Source organism: Taudactylus pleione, unplaced genomic scaffold (genome assembly GCF_031769625.1).
Source record: "Taudactylus pleione unplaced genomic scaffold, aTauple2 ptg000647l, whole genome shotgun sequence".
NCBI lineage: Eukaryota > Metazoa > Chordata > Amphibia > Anura > Myobatrachidae > Taudactylus > Taudactylus pleione.
In genome coordinates, this window is record NW_028285049.1 from 3,922,376 (window position 1) to 3,938,273 (window position 15,898).

General features: G+C 49.5%; 1 protein-coding gene across 2 annotated transcripts in view; it reads right to left on the minus strand.

The window, feature by feature from the left end:
• The window catches only part of TTC33 (tetratricopeptide repeat domain 33), a 357,305-nt gene extending 354,443 nt beyond the window's left edge, over positions 1 to 2,862 (minus strand). Inside the window, exon 1 of one of the 2 annotated variants that reach the window (XM_088455260.1) lies at positions 2,774 to 2,862. The gene's annotated coding sequence lies outside the window, so the exon portion shown is untranslated. The remainder of the gene's footprint in view (positions 1 to 2,773) is intronic. The other variant, XM_088455261.1, reaches the window with a different exon arrangement.
• Between the last annotated feature and the right edge of the window lie 13,036 nt (positions 2,863 to 15,898).

The following is a 15,898-nucleotide window of genomic DNA, read 5'->3' on the forward strand; positions in this document are numbered from 1 at the left end:
GGCTGTGCAGCACAGCCAATGCGATATGTCGATGAACGCCGGTGTTCACCGAAATATCGCGGGTACACACTGCCCGACGGGCAGCAGATACATTGGCCGATCAATTGATCAGCCAATGTATCTGTCAGTGTGTACCCAATATACGGCTGGCTACACACTAGATGATATATCGCTCATTCCATCGACGAGCGATATATATAGCGTTAGTGGATCGGCAGGTGTGTAAACCCGATCTGTCTGTGAACAACGTCATTCACAGACATATCAGGTTGGCCCTGCAGCACAGCCGATGCCAATATATCTTGAAGATATGTCGGCACGTCTGGCAAATTTAAAAGTTACGCCCAGTTGTGTTGTCAGCCCAGACATATCGAGCGGCCGATTGGTAAGTGTGTATAGCTTACAATCGTCCGTCATCATAGTGTGTGCCCAGCATAAGTAAACAAAAAGATTCCCTCTCTCAGAGTGGAAGGACCTAACTCCCCTCTGACAAAAGAGAAGTCTTTAGCACAGCACTTACATTCAATAATCAGGGTCTCTCAACAGGCCTCTGACCTGTTCCCCAGGTAGTTAGAAACTCACTACACAGATTGACACACCCTTCATCAACCTCTCACAGATGGTCCGGAAATCAAGGCTGCTAATCAGCTTCTATCTAAAGGCCGGGATACATCAGCAATCTGAAAACCACAAGTAAACAATTTGAAGATTTATTGCCCGATGTTAGGATTTCCCAATCTAGCAATCTGCACCCATACATTACAGATCTGTTTCAGTGATTTGCAGATCATTTTCAGCAAGCACAGATCTTCCGATTTTGAAAGGCCCATCATTTTACTAGTAACGGTCAACAAATCTGCTGATCTTCTCCATACACTAGCAATCTAAGGCCCCAATCCATCTGTGAAATCAAACATGTTGGACAATCTGATTTAACAATTCCAATCTGCGATCTGTGAAGTCCATACATTGCAGATTTTTATACACAATAGATTGCAAGTTGCAGAATTGCCACAATTGATTACTGATGTATGGGGGCCTTAATACAGATGTGCCCTGCTACATCTTTGCTGCGTACGCGGAAAATCGTACCACCATGGCGCAAGGCAGATACGCTCACTGCGTTCGCAACTGCAACTCCATAAGAATGCATGGTTAGACTGCAGTGCGCTCCATAGCGTACCGTAGCATGCACTGCTGCGGGTAATCGCATTGGCTCGATGCGTGCGCACATTTGTAATGCGATCGGCAAGGATGTAAGAGGACACATCTGTATATATATCCCCTTGACAACCTGTCCAGTGTGCGTGTATGTTACTTAGTCATATATGGACAGTAGGCAGCCAAGGCAACACTTGTGTCATGTCCATGTAGCTAATGTCTGTCACAGTCTCTGCATGAAAATGCAGATTCCAGGCACTGTATAGGTAACACAGGTCACACTAATTCCCTGCTTGTGGGCAAGATCTCACATTATCCATGTGATGCAGTAACATCTACAACAAGCACAGGGCGCACTGGCACTCCTCGCCTCTAGCACAGGGCGCACTGGCACTCCTCGCCTCTAGCACAGGGCGCACTGGCACTCCTCGCCTCTAGCACAGGGCGCACTGGCACTCCTCGCCCCTAGCACAGGGCGCATTGGCACTCCTCGCCTCTAGCACAGGGCGCATTGGCACTCCTCGCCTCTAGCACAGGGCGCATTGGCACTCCTCGCCTCTAGCACAGGGCGCACTGGCTCTCCTCGCCTCTAGCACAGGGGACACACTGGCACTCCCTGACTCCAGCACAGGGCACACTCCCCACCCCCTGAATCAAGCACAAGGCACACTCCCACCCCCTGACTGCAGCACAGGGCACACTCCAACCCTGTCTCCAGCACAGGGCTCATTCGCACTCCCTGTCTCCAGCAGAGGGCACACTCGCACCCCCTGACTCCAGCAGAGAACACACTCACACCCCCCGACTCCAGCACAGGGCATACTCACACCCCCTGACTCCAGCAGAGAACACACTCGCACCCCCTGACTCCAGCAGAGAACACACTTGCACCCCCTGACTCCAGCACAGGGCACACTCACCTGATCCTGCCCCCAGCAAAGGGCACACACACTCTCCTGTCCCTGCCTCCAGCACAGGGCACACTCACTCTCCTGTCCCTGCCTCCAGCACAGGGCACACTCACTCTCCTGTCCCTGCCTCCAGCACAGGGCACACTCACTCTCCTGTCCCTGCCTCTTGCACAGGGCACACTCACTCTCCTGTCCCTGCCTCTTGCATAGGGCACACTCACTCTCCTGTCCCTGCCTCTTGCACAGGGCACACTCACTCTCCTGTCCCTGCCTCTTGCATAAGGCACACTCACTCTCCTGTCCCTGCCTCTTCCATAGGGCACACTCACTCTCCTGTCCCTGCCTCTTGCACAGGGCACACTCACTCTCCTGTCCCTGCCTCTTGCACAGGGCACACTCACTCTCCTGTCCCTGCCTCTTGTACAGGGCACACTCACTCTCCTGTCCCTGCCTCTTGCACAGGGCACACTCACTCTCCTGTCCCTGCCTCTTGCACAGGGCACACACACTCTCCTGCCCCTGCCTCTTGCATAGGGCACACTCACTCTCCTGTCCCCCTGCCTCCAGCACAGGGCACACTCACTCCTGTCCCTGCCTGGAGCACAGGGAACACTCTCTCTCCTGCCCCTGCCTCTTGCATAGGGCACACACTCTCCTGTCCCTGCCTCTTGCATAGGGCACACACACTCCATGCATGTTACCTGTAGAAGCTGTGCGTCCTGAGATCAGACTCTTCCTGTGTGCACAGAGCAGGGAGTGGGCGGAGCTGCTGGCTGGGGACAAAGACAAGTCACCCGCGGTGCGGAGAGAGAAGTAGCAGTAACGGGCGCTGCGGGTGCTGTGCGCAGCTGTCTCCGGGTTATCTCATACTCGGCCACTAGTCTGCTGCTCTCTGTGTATCTCCTCCGGGTACTAATCGCTGCTCAGTGCTCGGTGAGGTGACAGGAGCCGTCCCGGGTCTATCCGGGCTCAGTACTCGGTGACCGCAGCCAGGTCTCCCCGGGCAGAGTGAGCGCAGTTCCCGGCTGTGTGATCTGTGTCAGACCGTAGCGGGCGCCTCACACAGACCAGGGGTCCCGGCAGATGGTACACACAGGGATGTATAGTTCTAGCTCTGTGCATTGTAACTTCTCCATTACAGAATAAATAACATACAGAGCCTGTATTACTTCCCAATGTACATAATGTAGCCTGCAGCACATGCCAGTGACCTGTATACCATGCACAGTGATAGATGACCTGTATACCATGCAGTGCAGCCATAGGTGACCTGTATACCATGCAGTGCAACGATAGATGGCCTGTATACCATGCAGTGCAGCGATAGATGACCTGTATACCATGCAGTGCAGCCATAGGTGACCTGTATACCATGCAGTGCAACGATAGGTGACCTGTATACCATGCAGTGCAACGATAGGTGACCTGTATACCATGCAGTGCAACGATAGGTGACCTGTATACCATGCAGTGCAGCCATAGGTGCCGTGTATACCATGCAGTGCAACGATAGATGGCCTGTATACCATGCAGTGCAGCCATAGGTGACCTGTATACCATGCAGTGCAGCCATAGGTGCCGTGTATACCATGCAGTGCAGCCATAGGTGACCTGTATACCATGCAGTGCAACGATAGGTGACCTGTATACCATGCAGTGCAGCCATAGGTGACCTGTATACCATGCAGTGCAGCCATAGGTGCCGTGTATACCATGCAGTGCAGCCATAGGTGACCTGTATACCATGCAGTGCAACGATAGGTGACCTGTATACCATGCAGTGCAGCCATAGGTGCCGTGTATACCATGCAGTGCAACGATAGATGGCCTGTATACCATGCAGTGCAGCCATAGGTGACCTGTATACCATGCAGTGCAGCCATAGGTGCCGTGTATACCATGCAGTGCAGCCATAGGTGACCTGTATACCATGCAGTGCAACGATAGGTGACCTGTATACCATGCAGTGCAGCCATAGGTGACCTGTATACCATGCAGTGCAGCGATAGGTGACCTGTATACCATGCAGTTCAGCGATAGTGACCTGTATACCATGCAGTGCAGCCATAGATGACCTGTATACCATGCAGTGCAGCGATAGATGACCTGTATACCATGCAGTGCGGCGATAGGTGACCTGTATACCATGCAGTGCGGCGATAGGTGACCTGTATACCATGCAGTGCAGCCATAGGTGACCTGTATACCATGCAGTGCAGCGATAGGTGACCTGTATACCATGCAGTGTAACGATAGATGACCTGTATACCATGCAGTGCAGCCATAGGTGACCTGTATACCATGCAGTGCAGCGATAGGTGACCTGTATACCATGCAGTGCAGTGATAGATGACCTGTATACCATGCAGTGCAGCGATAGATGACCTGTATACCATGCAGTGCAGCGATAGATGACCTGTATATAACGGAGTAGTAACCACATAGTGTCTAGAATTCTATTGCTAATCCCACTAATAAAAATTCACTCTATGGCCCGTATTCAATTAGTTTCGCGTACGCGATAAAGTTTTGCCTGCCGGAGTTTTCGCCTATATCATGTATTTTAGCCGCGGAAACTTATCGTGCGCGTATCCGCGATCAGCCCTATTCAATTACAAAGATGCAAAAACGGAGACACGCAAAGTAAGAACTAGCGAAAAGTGGTGTCTGTATCGGGGAAATCAGCCTGAACCCACCAAAAAGATGCGGAAACATTGGGGATCAATGTAGTGCCCGATTAGCCCTAATGAAACAGTTTGGGGTACTTAAGTTCGTACAATTGCCACTAATTAGCGTCTTTGCACAAGTGGTGAAGAATGGCATCTAGCAGTATTTTTAGGTGAAAATTAGTCCTGACAAATTTGGGGTACTTGAAAATGGGTGCAGCATATTTAAAAGTCGCTAAAGTGAAGTTATAAGAAACTTAAAAAAACGCACCTTAAGCAAACACCTGCAATAAAAAAACACCTCACCCATACCATTAGAAAGTAGTGAAATAGACTTTTGGGCGGTCTGCAAGTTTGTACCCCCACTTTGCACTTTTTTGCCCCCTTTTTCAAAGTGTATTTTCAGGGTGTTTCTCACTTTTGTGACGCAGTTATCCTTTGGGGGGCTATCCCAAGGGTGCTGAGTGGATTCCCCACCTCTGCACCCCAAAATAGTGATTTTGCACTTTTTTTCTCCACCTATTCAGAGACAAATCTTTTTCGCCTCTTACATTGCATTGCGTTTTCGCGTACGCGAAAAGTGTTTGCAGTTGAATACGGAGATAAGTTTCCGACTGACGAAAAGTCGCGATCGGAGATACTTTTTCGCGGATCTCGGCTTTTCGCTTCTAAGTGAATACGGGCTATGTCACAAAAACAAAATAAATCAATGAGCACTTCCCATAATCTGGTGATCTCATCCTTAGCTTGATGGGAAGTATCAAATTATATGCATATGTTCTCCATATATGTAAAACAAAGCTTAATAATGCAACATAGTGTAATAAAATACAATTTAATAACAGAAAAATCCACAGCATTCACTTCCTGATGAAGCCGCTGATCTCTATACAGGCAGAGAAACGCGTAGAAGAATAGACGGCAGTAAGCTACATACTGCCCGTGTGATCACACTGTCCGTTGATGTGTCGGCTCATTCAACCCGACATTCAACCTGACTTCCGTATTGCACATTGCCGCTGCGGAGAATACAGACATACAGGTGTCTGATACATTGCCGCCGTGGAGATTACAGGTGTGCAGGCCTCCGGAGGATAGAGGAGATAGACCCAGCACTATATGCAGGTTCATTCCACCTGACACTTTCATCGGCTATTGCTGCTGCAAAAAAATACAAGTATACATACCTCCGGATAACAGAAAGAGGAAAATCCGGTATTCGTTACAAACGTGAGTGCACCACGTGTTGGTAAACAGTTTGCCTTTTTATATATGGACTGATTGTGCAGTATCCTACCTTCCTGGAGGATTATACTTATAATATATATGTATTGACTTATTATGGGACTGAAGCAAAGATAGCGTAAATAAGAGCTAGCTACATTGAAACAATTCACAGATATTCACTATCTTACAGTTCATTGCAACAAACTATCCAAGGTGTTTATACTTCGGATATTCTGGTCTATTCATTATCCGCATCTACAGATATTATCAAATATCTTACCCCAGTATGCGCCCGGCGTCTATTCTCCGGCGGTGACCGGGTCACCGCATGTTTCTCCTCCCGCGGGACATTGCGTCCCGCGGGTGAGAACGGCTCCCGCAGGCTGTGAGGGCAGGGCGCTTTTTGCCCTGCCCTCAGGGCAGGGTGCTTTTTGCCCTCCAGAAGGAGGGCAGGGCGCCGCGCCCCGCTAAAACAGCCTAGCGGGAATGCTATATTTTTAAAAGATATATTTTTTTTGTCTAACCAATATCCATATTTTGATTTAAAGTTAGCATTTGTCTAGGGGAGGCATTTTTTCCCATTGTGATATTTTTATCATACAATTTTATATGATTATCAATAAACATTTGATTGCGCTTCATTGTTCTATTAGTATTGGTTGTTGATCATATTGACAGGTAGAGTACAGCCTGTCGTGATATTTGAAGCTGCAGTCTTGCAGTCTTGTGGTCTTTTTATAAAACAACTGTGTGTTTCATTTTACATTAATTTCAGCGCTAGACTGCTTGTTTCTGTGTATACATAATGTATACCATTTTGCAATGCAATCATGGGCGGTACTGTCATGCCCCGATCGCATTGCAAAAGCGATTATTAATAACTGGGCCCCATAGAGTTGGAGGCTCCGGCACCTCGAGCTCAGCTGCCTCTGTCATGGCTGTCCAGCTTAAAAAGGTCCTTCTGTCACTCATTACCTGTGTTATAGTGATTTGATCCATCAGGAATTTCATCAGAGTGTGGAGAACATCTTATAATATGATACTTCCTACTATTGTGTTTAGGGATGATAACCCAGACTAGAGAATGGCTATTTCCCAATTGCTCTATTATATTGTTTTCTACAGTTGTATACAATGAGTGCAGCGATGGGTGACCTGTATATAATGCAGCGCAGCGACGGGTGACCTGTATACCGTGGAGTGCAGCGATGGGTGACCTGTATATAATGCAGAACAGAGATGAGTGACCTGAATACCGTGCAGCGCAGCGATGGATGACCTGTATAGCATGTAACAGCGATGTGACCTGTATAGCATGCAGCCCTGTGACAGGTGAGCTGTATACCATGCAGCATAGTGACCTGTGTATCATGCAGAGCAGTGATAGGTGACCTGTATACCATGCAGCTCAGTGACCTGTATACCTTGCAGAGCAGTAATAGGTGACCTGTATACCATGCAGCCCTGTGACAAGTGAGCTGTATACTTTGCAGAGCAGTAATAGGTGACCTGTATACCATGCAGCCCTGTGACAGGTGAGCTGTATACCTTGCAGAGCAGTAATAGGTGACCTGTATACCATGCAGCCCTGTGACAGGTGAGCTGTATACCTTGCAGAGCAGTAATAGGTGACCTGAATACCATGCAGCCCTGTGATAGGTGAGCTGTATACAATGCAGCCCTGTGACAGGTGAGCTGTATACCATGCAGCTCAGTGACAGGTGAGCTGTATACCATGCAGAGCAGCAATGGGTATCATGCAGCGCAGCGACGGGTGACCTGTTTACCATACAGTGCAATGACCTGTATACCATGCAGAGCAGTCACTGGTGACCTGTATACCATGTAGAGCGGTGACTGCTGACCTTTATACTATGAGCTGTGACCTGTACACCACGCAGCAGATTACAGCACTGGTTACCAAACTCAGTCCTCAGTGCACCCTAACAGTTCAGGATTTAAGGATACCCATACTTGAGCACAGGTAACTTAATTAGTACCTCAGTCATTTTGATTTAACCATATGTGCTCAAGCATGGATATCCTTAAAACCTGGACTGTTAGGGGCGACTCAACTGTTTGTAGCTCCTGCCTAAAATGCATAGGAGCTATTCAGTTGTTAGTGCAACCAACATGGGATTAGCCAAATTATGCTGCTTTTCCCTTACTAACTGCTGTTACGGAGTGCCCGGCACTCACGACCTGCCCCAAAGACCTACTTTACTTTCCACTTACACCTCAGGAGGGAGCAAGCAGATATCTGCGATAGGTGCAGCCTCGGGGCTGGTCGCCCAAACAATTGATCAGCTCTTGTGCGGTTTAGACAGGAGCTACCCACAAATTAATCGTCCCCTTATTGCGTGTTGACGGGTGAGTGTGAGGGAATTGGTATGAAATACCGCCGGCGGTTCGATTCCCGGCAGCGGCAGCCCGACTTCAGCAGAGATCCCGGCAGCAGAAGCCTGACAGCGCTGGAAATCCTGATCGTGGATAGGTCAGTATCTACTAACCTAACCTAACCCCCCTAACCCTCCTTAGGGGTGCCTAACCCTAACCTCCCCCCCAAGTGCCTAACCCTAATCCCCCCTCTAAGTGCCTAACCCTAAAGACCCCCTTCCCCACTGCCTAAACCTAAGTCCCCCGGGGGGGGTGCCTAACCCTAAGTCCCCCCCGGGGGTGCCTAACCCTACCCTCCCTCCCGCTAGCCTAACCCTAACCTTCCCGGGGGGGGTGCCTAACCCTAAGTCCCCCCCCGGGAGCCCTAAACCTAACCCTCCCCCCCCGCGACTGTCTGCTCGCGGCCCCCGTATCTTTACGATCGGGATGCCGGTTGCCGGTCTCCCGGCATCGGGGAAATGCCGGGCGTTTACATATAGACGCCCGGTATTTCACCCTTGCCGGGATATGACAATCGGGAAGCCGGCTGCCGGTATCTAGGCGGTCGGCTTCTCGATTGCATACCAGTGTGATATAGCTTTCTTCTAGTAACGTTTGAAAATAGCTTTATTTTATTGGAACCACACTGGGAAAATAACATGCAATGTAACTCAATTTCCCTTACTTAGTTATTTTGTGCATAAACCATTTTCAGAAAATGACTCAAAATATTAGTTTAGATATCCAAGCAGAGGGGTATTAAAAATGATTATGTATTATATGCAGTATATGGATACATATATTTACATGTACAAACATTAGTATGTGGCTGGGCAGAAGACTTGGGAGCGCTCCCATTGCACCCAGTGAGTCTGTAATGCTGAATCATTTAGGACTTATCCAGTTCCATATCAGATATATACTGTATAAATGATGATAGTAAATACATGTAAGAGGTTTCTCTATGGCCACGCTACAGAGATGGTGTTGCACTAGAAATCTGTATTCAGATAACAAAGAAAAGTTAATTGCTTTATTGGGCCAATTTATCATTAAATAATTCCTGGAAAACACATGTTTTCAGGGGTAACCGCAAATATTTAGTATCACCCCCATGTGTGAAGGAGGGACCACAGCAGATATCTCCGATACCTGCTGCAATCCCTCCATTGCCGCTGGCAGCCACAGCCCCCATAAGTTTCTATGGGGGATGCAATGCTGGCAGATTAACCAACTTCAGATTGGCCCCTGCAGCGCCTGTTGCAGCCTATCGGCAACACTTCGCGTAATTAGCCGGGAGAGTGTTCCTCCAGAATCCTCCTCCTCCTTTCGGAACCACTGTCCCTGCGGATACCGGATTATACATTCCGGTGCTATGATCACATCCTGCAATGCGATCGTGGGCGGTAATGTCATGCCCAGATCACATAGGAAATGCTATCATTAATAAATGGGCCCCTGTATCACTGACTGAAGAGTGTGGTAATACAGCCAATGCAAGTCTGCTTGTTGCAATTGCCTCCTGGGCAACCCATTTTGATCTCAACCCTCACTTACCTCCGATGTGCTCAGAGTCTACTGGAGAAGATTGGAATTAATCAGAGAACTCAATGCTACTGAGAACGTAGAGCTGCCAAGGATTAAACAGGTTGTTCTCACCAAGCTGCAGAAACAGATATCAAACAGGAAATTTACCACATGTAGGGGCGTATTTATCATTAAATATTTGCGGCATATTCCCCCAAAACACCCATTCTCGGAGGATGTCCACTAATATTAAGTACCCCCTAAATGTACCATATCTGCTGTGGTCCCTACAGCAGCGGCAGTCCCCATAGGTTTCTATGGGTTGGGTTTGAAATCCCGGCTGTCAGGATGCCGCTGGTCAGAACACAGACAGCGGCATCCCGATAGCCAGAATCCCGACACCCATAGGAAGTCACGGTAAGTATTTTTCTAACCCCTACTCTAACCCACCCTGCCCAGTGCCTAACCCTAACCTCCCCCTAGTGCCTAAACCTAACCACCCCCTCCCCGCACCCTAAACCTAACACTCCCTCCCCGGTGCCTAAACCTAACCTCCCCGCACCCTAATCCTAACACTCCCTACCCGGTGCCTGACCCTCCCCCTAATGCCTTCCACTGCTACCTAACACTAACCTCCCGCTAACATCCCGATACCTTCAGGATGCCGTCGGTCGGGATACCGGTGCCGGGATCCCGCCCTGTCGGGATTTCAGCGCCAGTATTCAGACCGTCGGCATCCCGCATGCCGACTACATCCTGTTTCTATGCGGGTTTGCGAAGCTGACAGATGCCCCCGCAGCTTACACCATCTGATGATGACGTTAGCAGTTGTAACTAATAGGGTACACGTCACAAAAATTACCGGGGGAGCAATGGATGCAGCACATGCGTGACCAGTAGACTGCACAGGTGTCCCGAAAGATGAGTGAAGGGGCCGCTGATGTGGTCACTTCACTCGGAGCATTTGTGCGCTGTTATTGCATACTGCAATGCGATTATGGGCACTAATATCATGCCCAGATCACATTGCAGTATGTGGTTTTCTATAAATGGCCCTTTAGTGAGAAAAACAGTTGTGATATTCTAAGACAGCAGCCAATAAGCATTTTATGGTTTCCTATTAATACTACTGCTATAGTTATATGGATTCTAAACCTAGATTACCAGTGTTCTGACTTCAGTTTGCTTAAATATTCTACACTTCTACCTGCAAGGACTTTGGCTTGTTCGTGATTCTTTTCACTCTGATACATGATTAATAATGCTTCTTCAATTCTGTCAAGTCTTTTTGTTTTTATTTTAGACTGTAGAGAGCCCAAAAAATGCAAACTGGGTATAGTAGCGCTTGCTACAATAACTGCATAAAGGGGACCACTACTGGGGGCTCTGTATAAGTGGCATTACTGGGGGCACTGTATAAGGGTGCACTACTTGGGGCACTGCATAGGGGGAACCACTACTGGGGGCACTGTATAAGGGTGCACTACTGGGAGCACTGCTACTGGGGATATTGCATAAGGGGCACTACTACTGGGGGCAGTAAGGTGCATATGGAAAGCAATGTTCCCAGAGTAACGAGAAACAGTGGTGTGTCATGTTGACACGCCCCCATTTTTTCAGTGGCCACGCCCCTTGTAGCATGTGACCATGCCCACTTTTTTGTCACGCACACATAGGGGGGCTCCATATTTCATCTTGCCCTGGGGTGCAAATCCCCTAGTTACACCACTGATTTGAGGTGAAGATACAGATCTCTGGGCAGGTACTCTTTACCCAGGCTCGGGCTTGTTGGAGGGCCCAGACAGCTTGGCAGCGCTATGCATGCTATTTTTCTTTTTCTTACATAGGGACGTGGCCACACATCCCTGGGTTGGCCATGCCCCACCCCCTTCCTAGTGCCCAGGCCCCATTCAGCTCTCGGCGGCCCTGATGGGGAGTGGTTGGATGTTCACATGTACCCGCGGGTGGGGACATGTCTAGTTTGTAGCATGTAGTGACGTTTGGCTGGGAGATGTTGATGCACTGCTCCAAATGCAGGGTCTCTCCTGTGCCAGCAGTTTGCTGGGACCGAGCCACAATCCACGTAGTAACAGAAGCTCCACAGACCAGGGAAGGAGACACTGAACAGGCCATGGGTGCTACGGAAGCAGGTAAGCAGAATAAAGTTGCATAAATTGGGGGGGGCATGGTGGTTGGAACAATGTGTTTGGTTTTTTTCATGTGAAACCTATGTGTTTGGTTTTTCTCCTATTGATGCTACTGTCAGTGGCGCAACTATACGAAAAAAAAGGAATAGAGTCCGCACTGGTGTTACAATAAATCAATGTTGATAGTATATCAATTAGAAGACCAAATCCAAGTCTATCGCAAAAGGTTATATAAATAATATATATTGAGAAAACTTTACTCTGGATGACTTATTATTGGTGGTGCACCCAAAAAAATTTGTGCTATACACATATAACAAAAAGGCAGTATTTGCAAAGGGGCAAAAACTAGAAAAAGACAAATAAGTCTTTTTGGGGCACTCTTGAAACAAATATCGATGATGTATTAGAAGTGTTAAAACTGTACTTTTATTAATTACCTTGGCTAAAAAAGACTTCAATTAATCAAAATGAGAAAACGAGATTAAAGACAAACACATAAAACGAGTATGTAACACACAAATGCACACAATAAATAAATCGGAATCAGGATCGTATGACCTGTGGTAGCATGCACCTGAAATTAATATATCCAATTAAATTGCATACATCATTGTAATCAATCTACCACTTTGTAATTATAAATATCAGCAACATAAATAGTTTTATTAGGTACTGATAGTTATTTGATTGAAGAAAGAGAAAAAGTAGGCGAACATATAACGATGTAACGGGTCCTATTAGGTTACCCACTAGATAAATTTCTGTCGGGTAAAGAGAAAAATACCACACACAGTGAATTGAAAAAAGTGACCAATATGTCAATTAATATTGTATTATTATCAAAATTTTAAGGTAACACTGATAGACATAATAGAAAAACTGTTACTCATGCAGCATAACCTGATATCATCAACTTATAATAAACAAGTATATCTGATTTGTTCTGGTCAGATGAAATACTGATTATAATGGCAAGGTAAAATGGTCTTTTCTACTTCAGGGTCCATAGGGTATCCACAGGATACCTTGGGGTATAGGTGTGACGTCAGTCGCAGGGCACCAAAGAGTTAAGCTTTCAGCCTCCCAGGATGCACTAGGTCCCCCTCCTATACCCCGCCCCCGGGCCAAGGCACCTCAGTTTAGTTTGGTGCCCGGCCGGCGTCGGGTGCACCTGTCGGAGTGGGGGCTAGAAGAGCCCCTGAAGCTTTCATCAGTGCAGCTGTGGCTGCACATCTGGATGTACAGCATGGACAGTCAGTCCTGACGTCCATGCTGTCTTCCCTACACCCCCGCCGGTACCAGAACACCGGTACCGATCCGGGGATGCTGGTGAGCATCTGGGGTCACAGCTAGCGGTGACCCCAGATGTTCCGGACCATGGCCGGATCCAAGGGGGACAAAGGTAAGCAGCGGGGTCCCGCGGTGGGTCCCCGCTGGTCACATGGTCCTAAGTCCCCAGGCAGGGGGCTCCCTGGGGACTGGCTGCAGCGTGGAGCCAGGTACTGAACCTGCGCTTTCCACTACCCCCTGGGACAGCGGACCGCAGCAGAGCGGTAGCGCTGCGGCGTCCCAGGGGTTAAATGCATGCCAGGGGAGCGCGCCTTCCCTGTCTCACAGCCGGCGCCTCCCCCGCTGCACACAGCCCTCTCTGCACTGTGCTGACTGGTCCTGTGTCAGCGCTCCTCCCCCAGGCCAGCTTCTCTCTGCTCCTCGGCGGCCATCTTCTCTGCAACGCATGGTGAACGCTGCTGGAAGTCTGGAAGGAAGCATCGTGGTCTGGGTCCCCCCGCATACCTCTCCTCCGCTGTGGCTCAGGTCTGTGTATGCAGCGCTGTGTCCTACCAGGCCCTGTGTCTGTGTAGTTGAGTGATCAGCGCTGTTAGTGCAGGAATTGTTATTTCTCTGCATTGTATGTGACTGTGCTAGCGCTGCCTGTAACTTTTCTTCTCTAAACTGTCAGCTTTATTACTGTCCCTGTTCTTTCTGCTAAAGCCCTTGCGGTGCGGTGCTGCAGGGTGGTCTCTCGCCTATTTAATACTTAATTGGTGAGAGAGGTCACATACGTGGTGCCATCATGTCTGAAAGTGATTTTCCCCTCCGGCTACAGTGTACCATGTGCAAAGTACCGTTAGCGGAGGGGGAGGGTAGCGCGGAGGGCCTTTGCCGGCAGTGTTTGTCCATGGCGCGGCCTATTACGGTTACAGCACCGGTACAGGAGCCGCCCTGGGCTTGTTTCGCTCAGGCGTTAACAGCTTTAGTGGGCCAGTTAGCTCCGCAGCCCGCGTTTACTCCGATGGGTTTGTCCCAGCAGTCTGTGGTGTCGTCACCCATGCAGGGGTTCCCACGACAATTGGTGGTACCCCACAGTATCCCTATTTCCCCGCTCCCGGGTTCTCAGGAGCCAGCGTGGGTTAACTCCCTGACGAGTTCTGTACAGCACTTGTCGGATGTGTTGCAAGGGGAGTCTGTGATGCGGCCTCATAAAAGGCCGGTGGCGTCTCTGTCCGCTCCTTATGAGGATGACGAAGGGACGTCTGATGATGGGGAGATTCTGGATCCTTACGATCAGGAACCTCTCCATACTAAGGACGCTGATGCTAAGTCCAAAGTATATATTCCTGGACTTATTCGGGCGGTCCGCACAGCCTTGGTGATTGAGGACGAAGTTCCCCCAGCGGCTAAATCTAAGTATGCCTTTTTCAAAGATGTGAAGGGCGATGCCACAGTCTTTCCTCTTTCGGGTCAGTTGGTGGACCATTTAGAGGAGGCGTGGAAACAACCTGGCAAAAGATACCAGCCGCAGAGACGCCTGGCGGTGGCTTATCCGTTCGTGGATAATTATTTTGCTAAGTGGGAATCCCCTTCACAGGTGGATTCTCACGTGACCCGTCTTGTCCGTAGTGCCACATTGCCGATGCCATCCATGTCCTCCCTTAAGGATGCTACGGACCGCAAGGTAGAAATCTGCCTGAAGTCCGCTTATTCCCTTGCAGGGGGGGCAGCACGGCCGGCTATGGCCATTTGCTGGGTTGCCAGAGCGATGGAGCGCTGGGCGGATTCATTAGAGGCTTCTTTTGAATCCGACTGTCCGGCCGAACAGGCGGAGTTGATTGGCAATCTCCGTGATTCGGCCACCTACATCAACGAGGCGGCTCTAGACATTAGTACTCTGGTGTCTAGAATTTCTTCAGCAGCGGTAGCTGCTCGTCGCACCTTGTGGCTGCGATCCTGGAAGGCGGACGCAGATTCCAAGAAAGGTCTGGAAGCGTTGCCGTTTACCGGAGAAGTTCTCTTCGGTCCGGATCTGGATAAGATTGTGGCCACGCTGGCGGCAGCCAAATCTGCTTGTCTCCCGTCGGCCGCTGCTCCTTCTGGTTCTGGACCATCGTCCTTTCGGTCATCTAGGGCCCAGGGCAGGCCCAAACCACAGTCATTTCCTCGACAGGCTGGCCCTAAGAAATCGGTCAAGCCCCGGAAACAGGCATGGAGTACCAGACGTCCGGCCCCCAAGCCAGATGACAAGCCTGCGACCTGACGGTCCGGGTCTCCCCTTGGGGGATCCCAGGGTGGGAGGCCGCCTGCTGCATTTCTCCCGGTGTTGGTCGTTCACTACGACAGACACTTGGGTTCTGGAGGTGGTCTCCCACGGGTACGCCCTCTCCTTCCGGCACAGACCCCCGGCTCGATTCTTCACCACGGGTCTACCATCAGACCGGAACAAGGCTACGGAGCTGCGGAAGGTATTGCACACTATGCTCCAGGCTGGAGTTATAGTGCCTGTTCCATTCTCCCAGAGGGGCCAGGGTTTCTATTCAAATCTATTTTTGGTACAGAAACCCAATGGGTCATATCGTCCGATTCTCAACCTCAAAGCACTCAA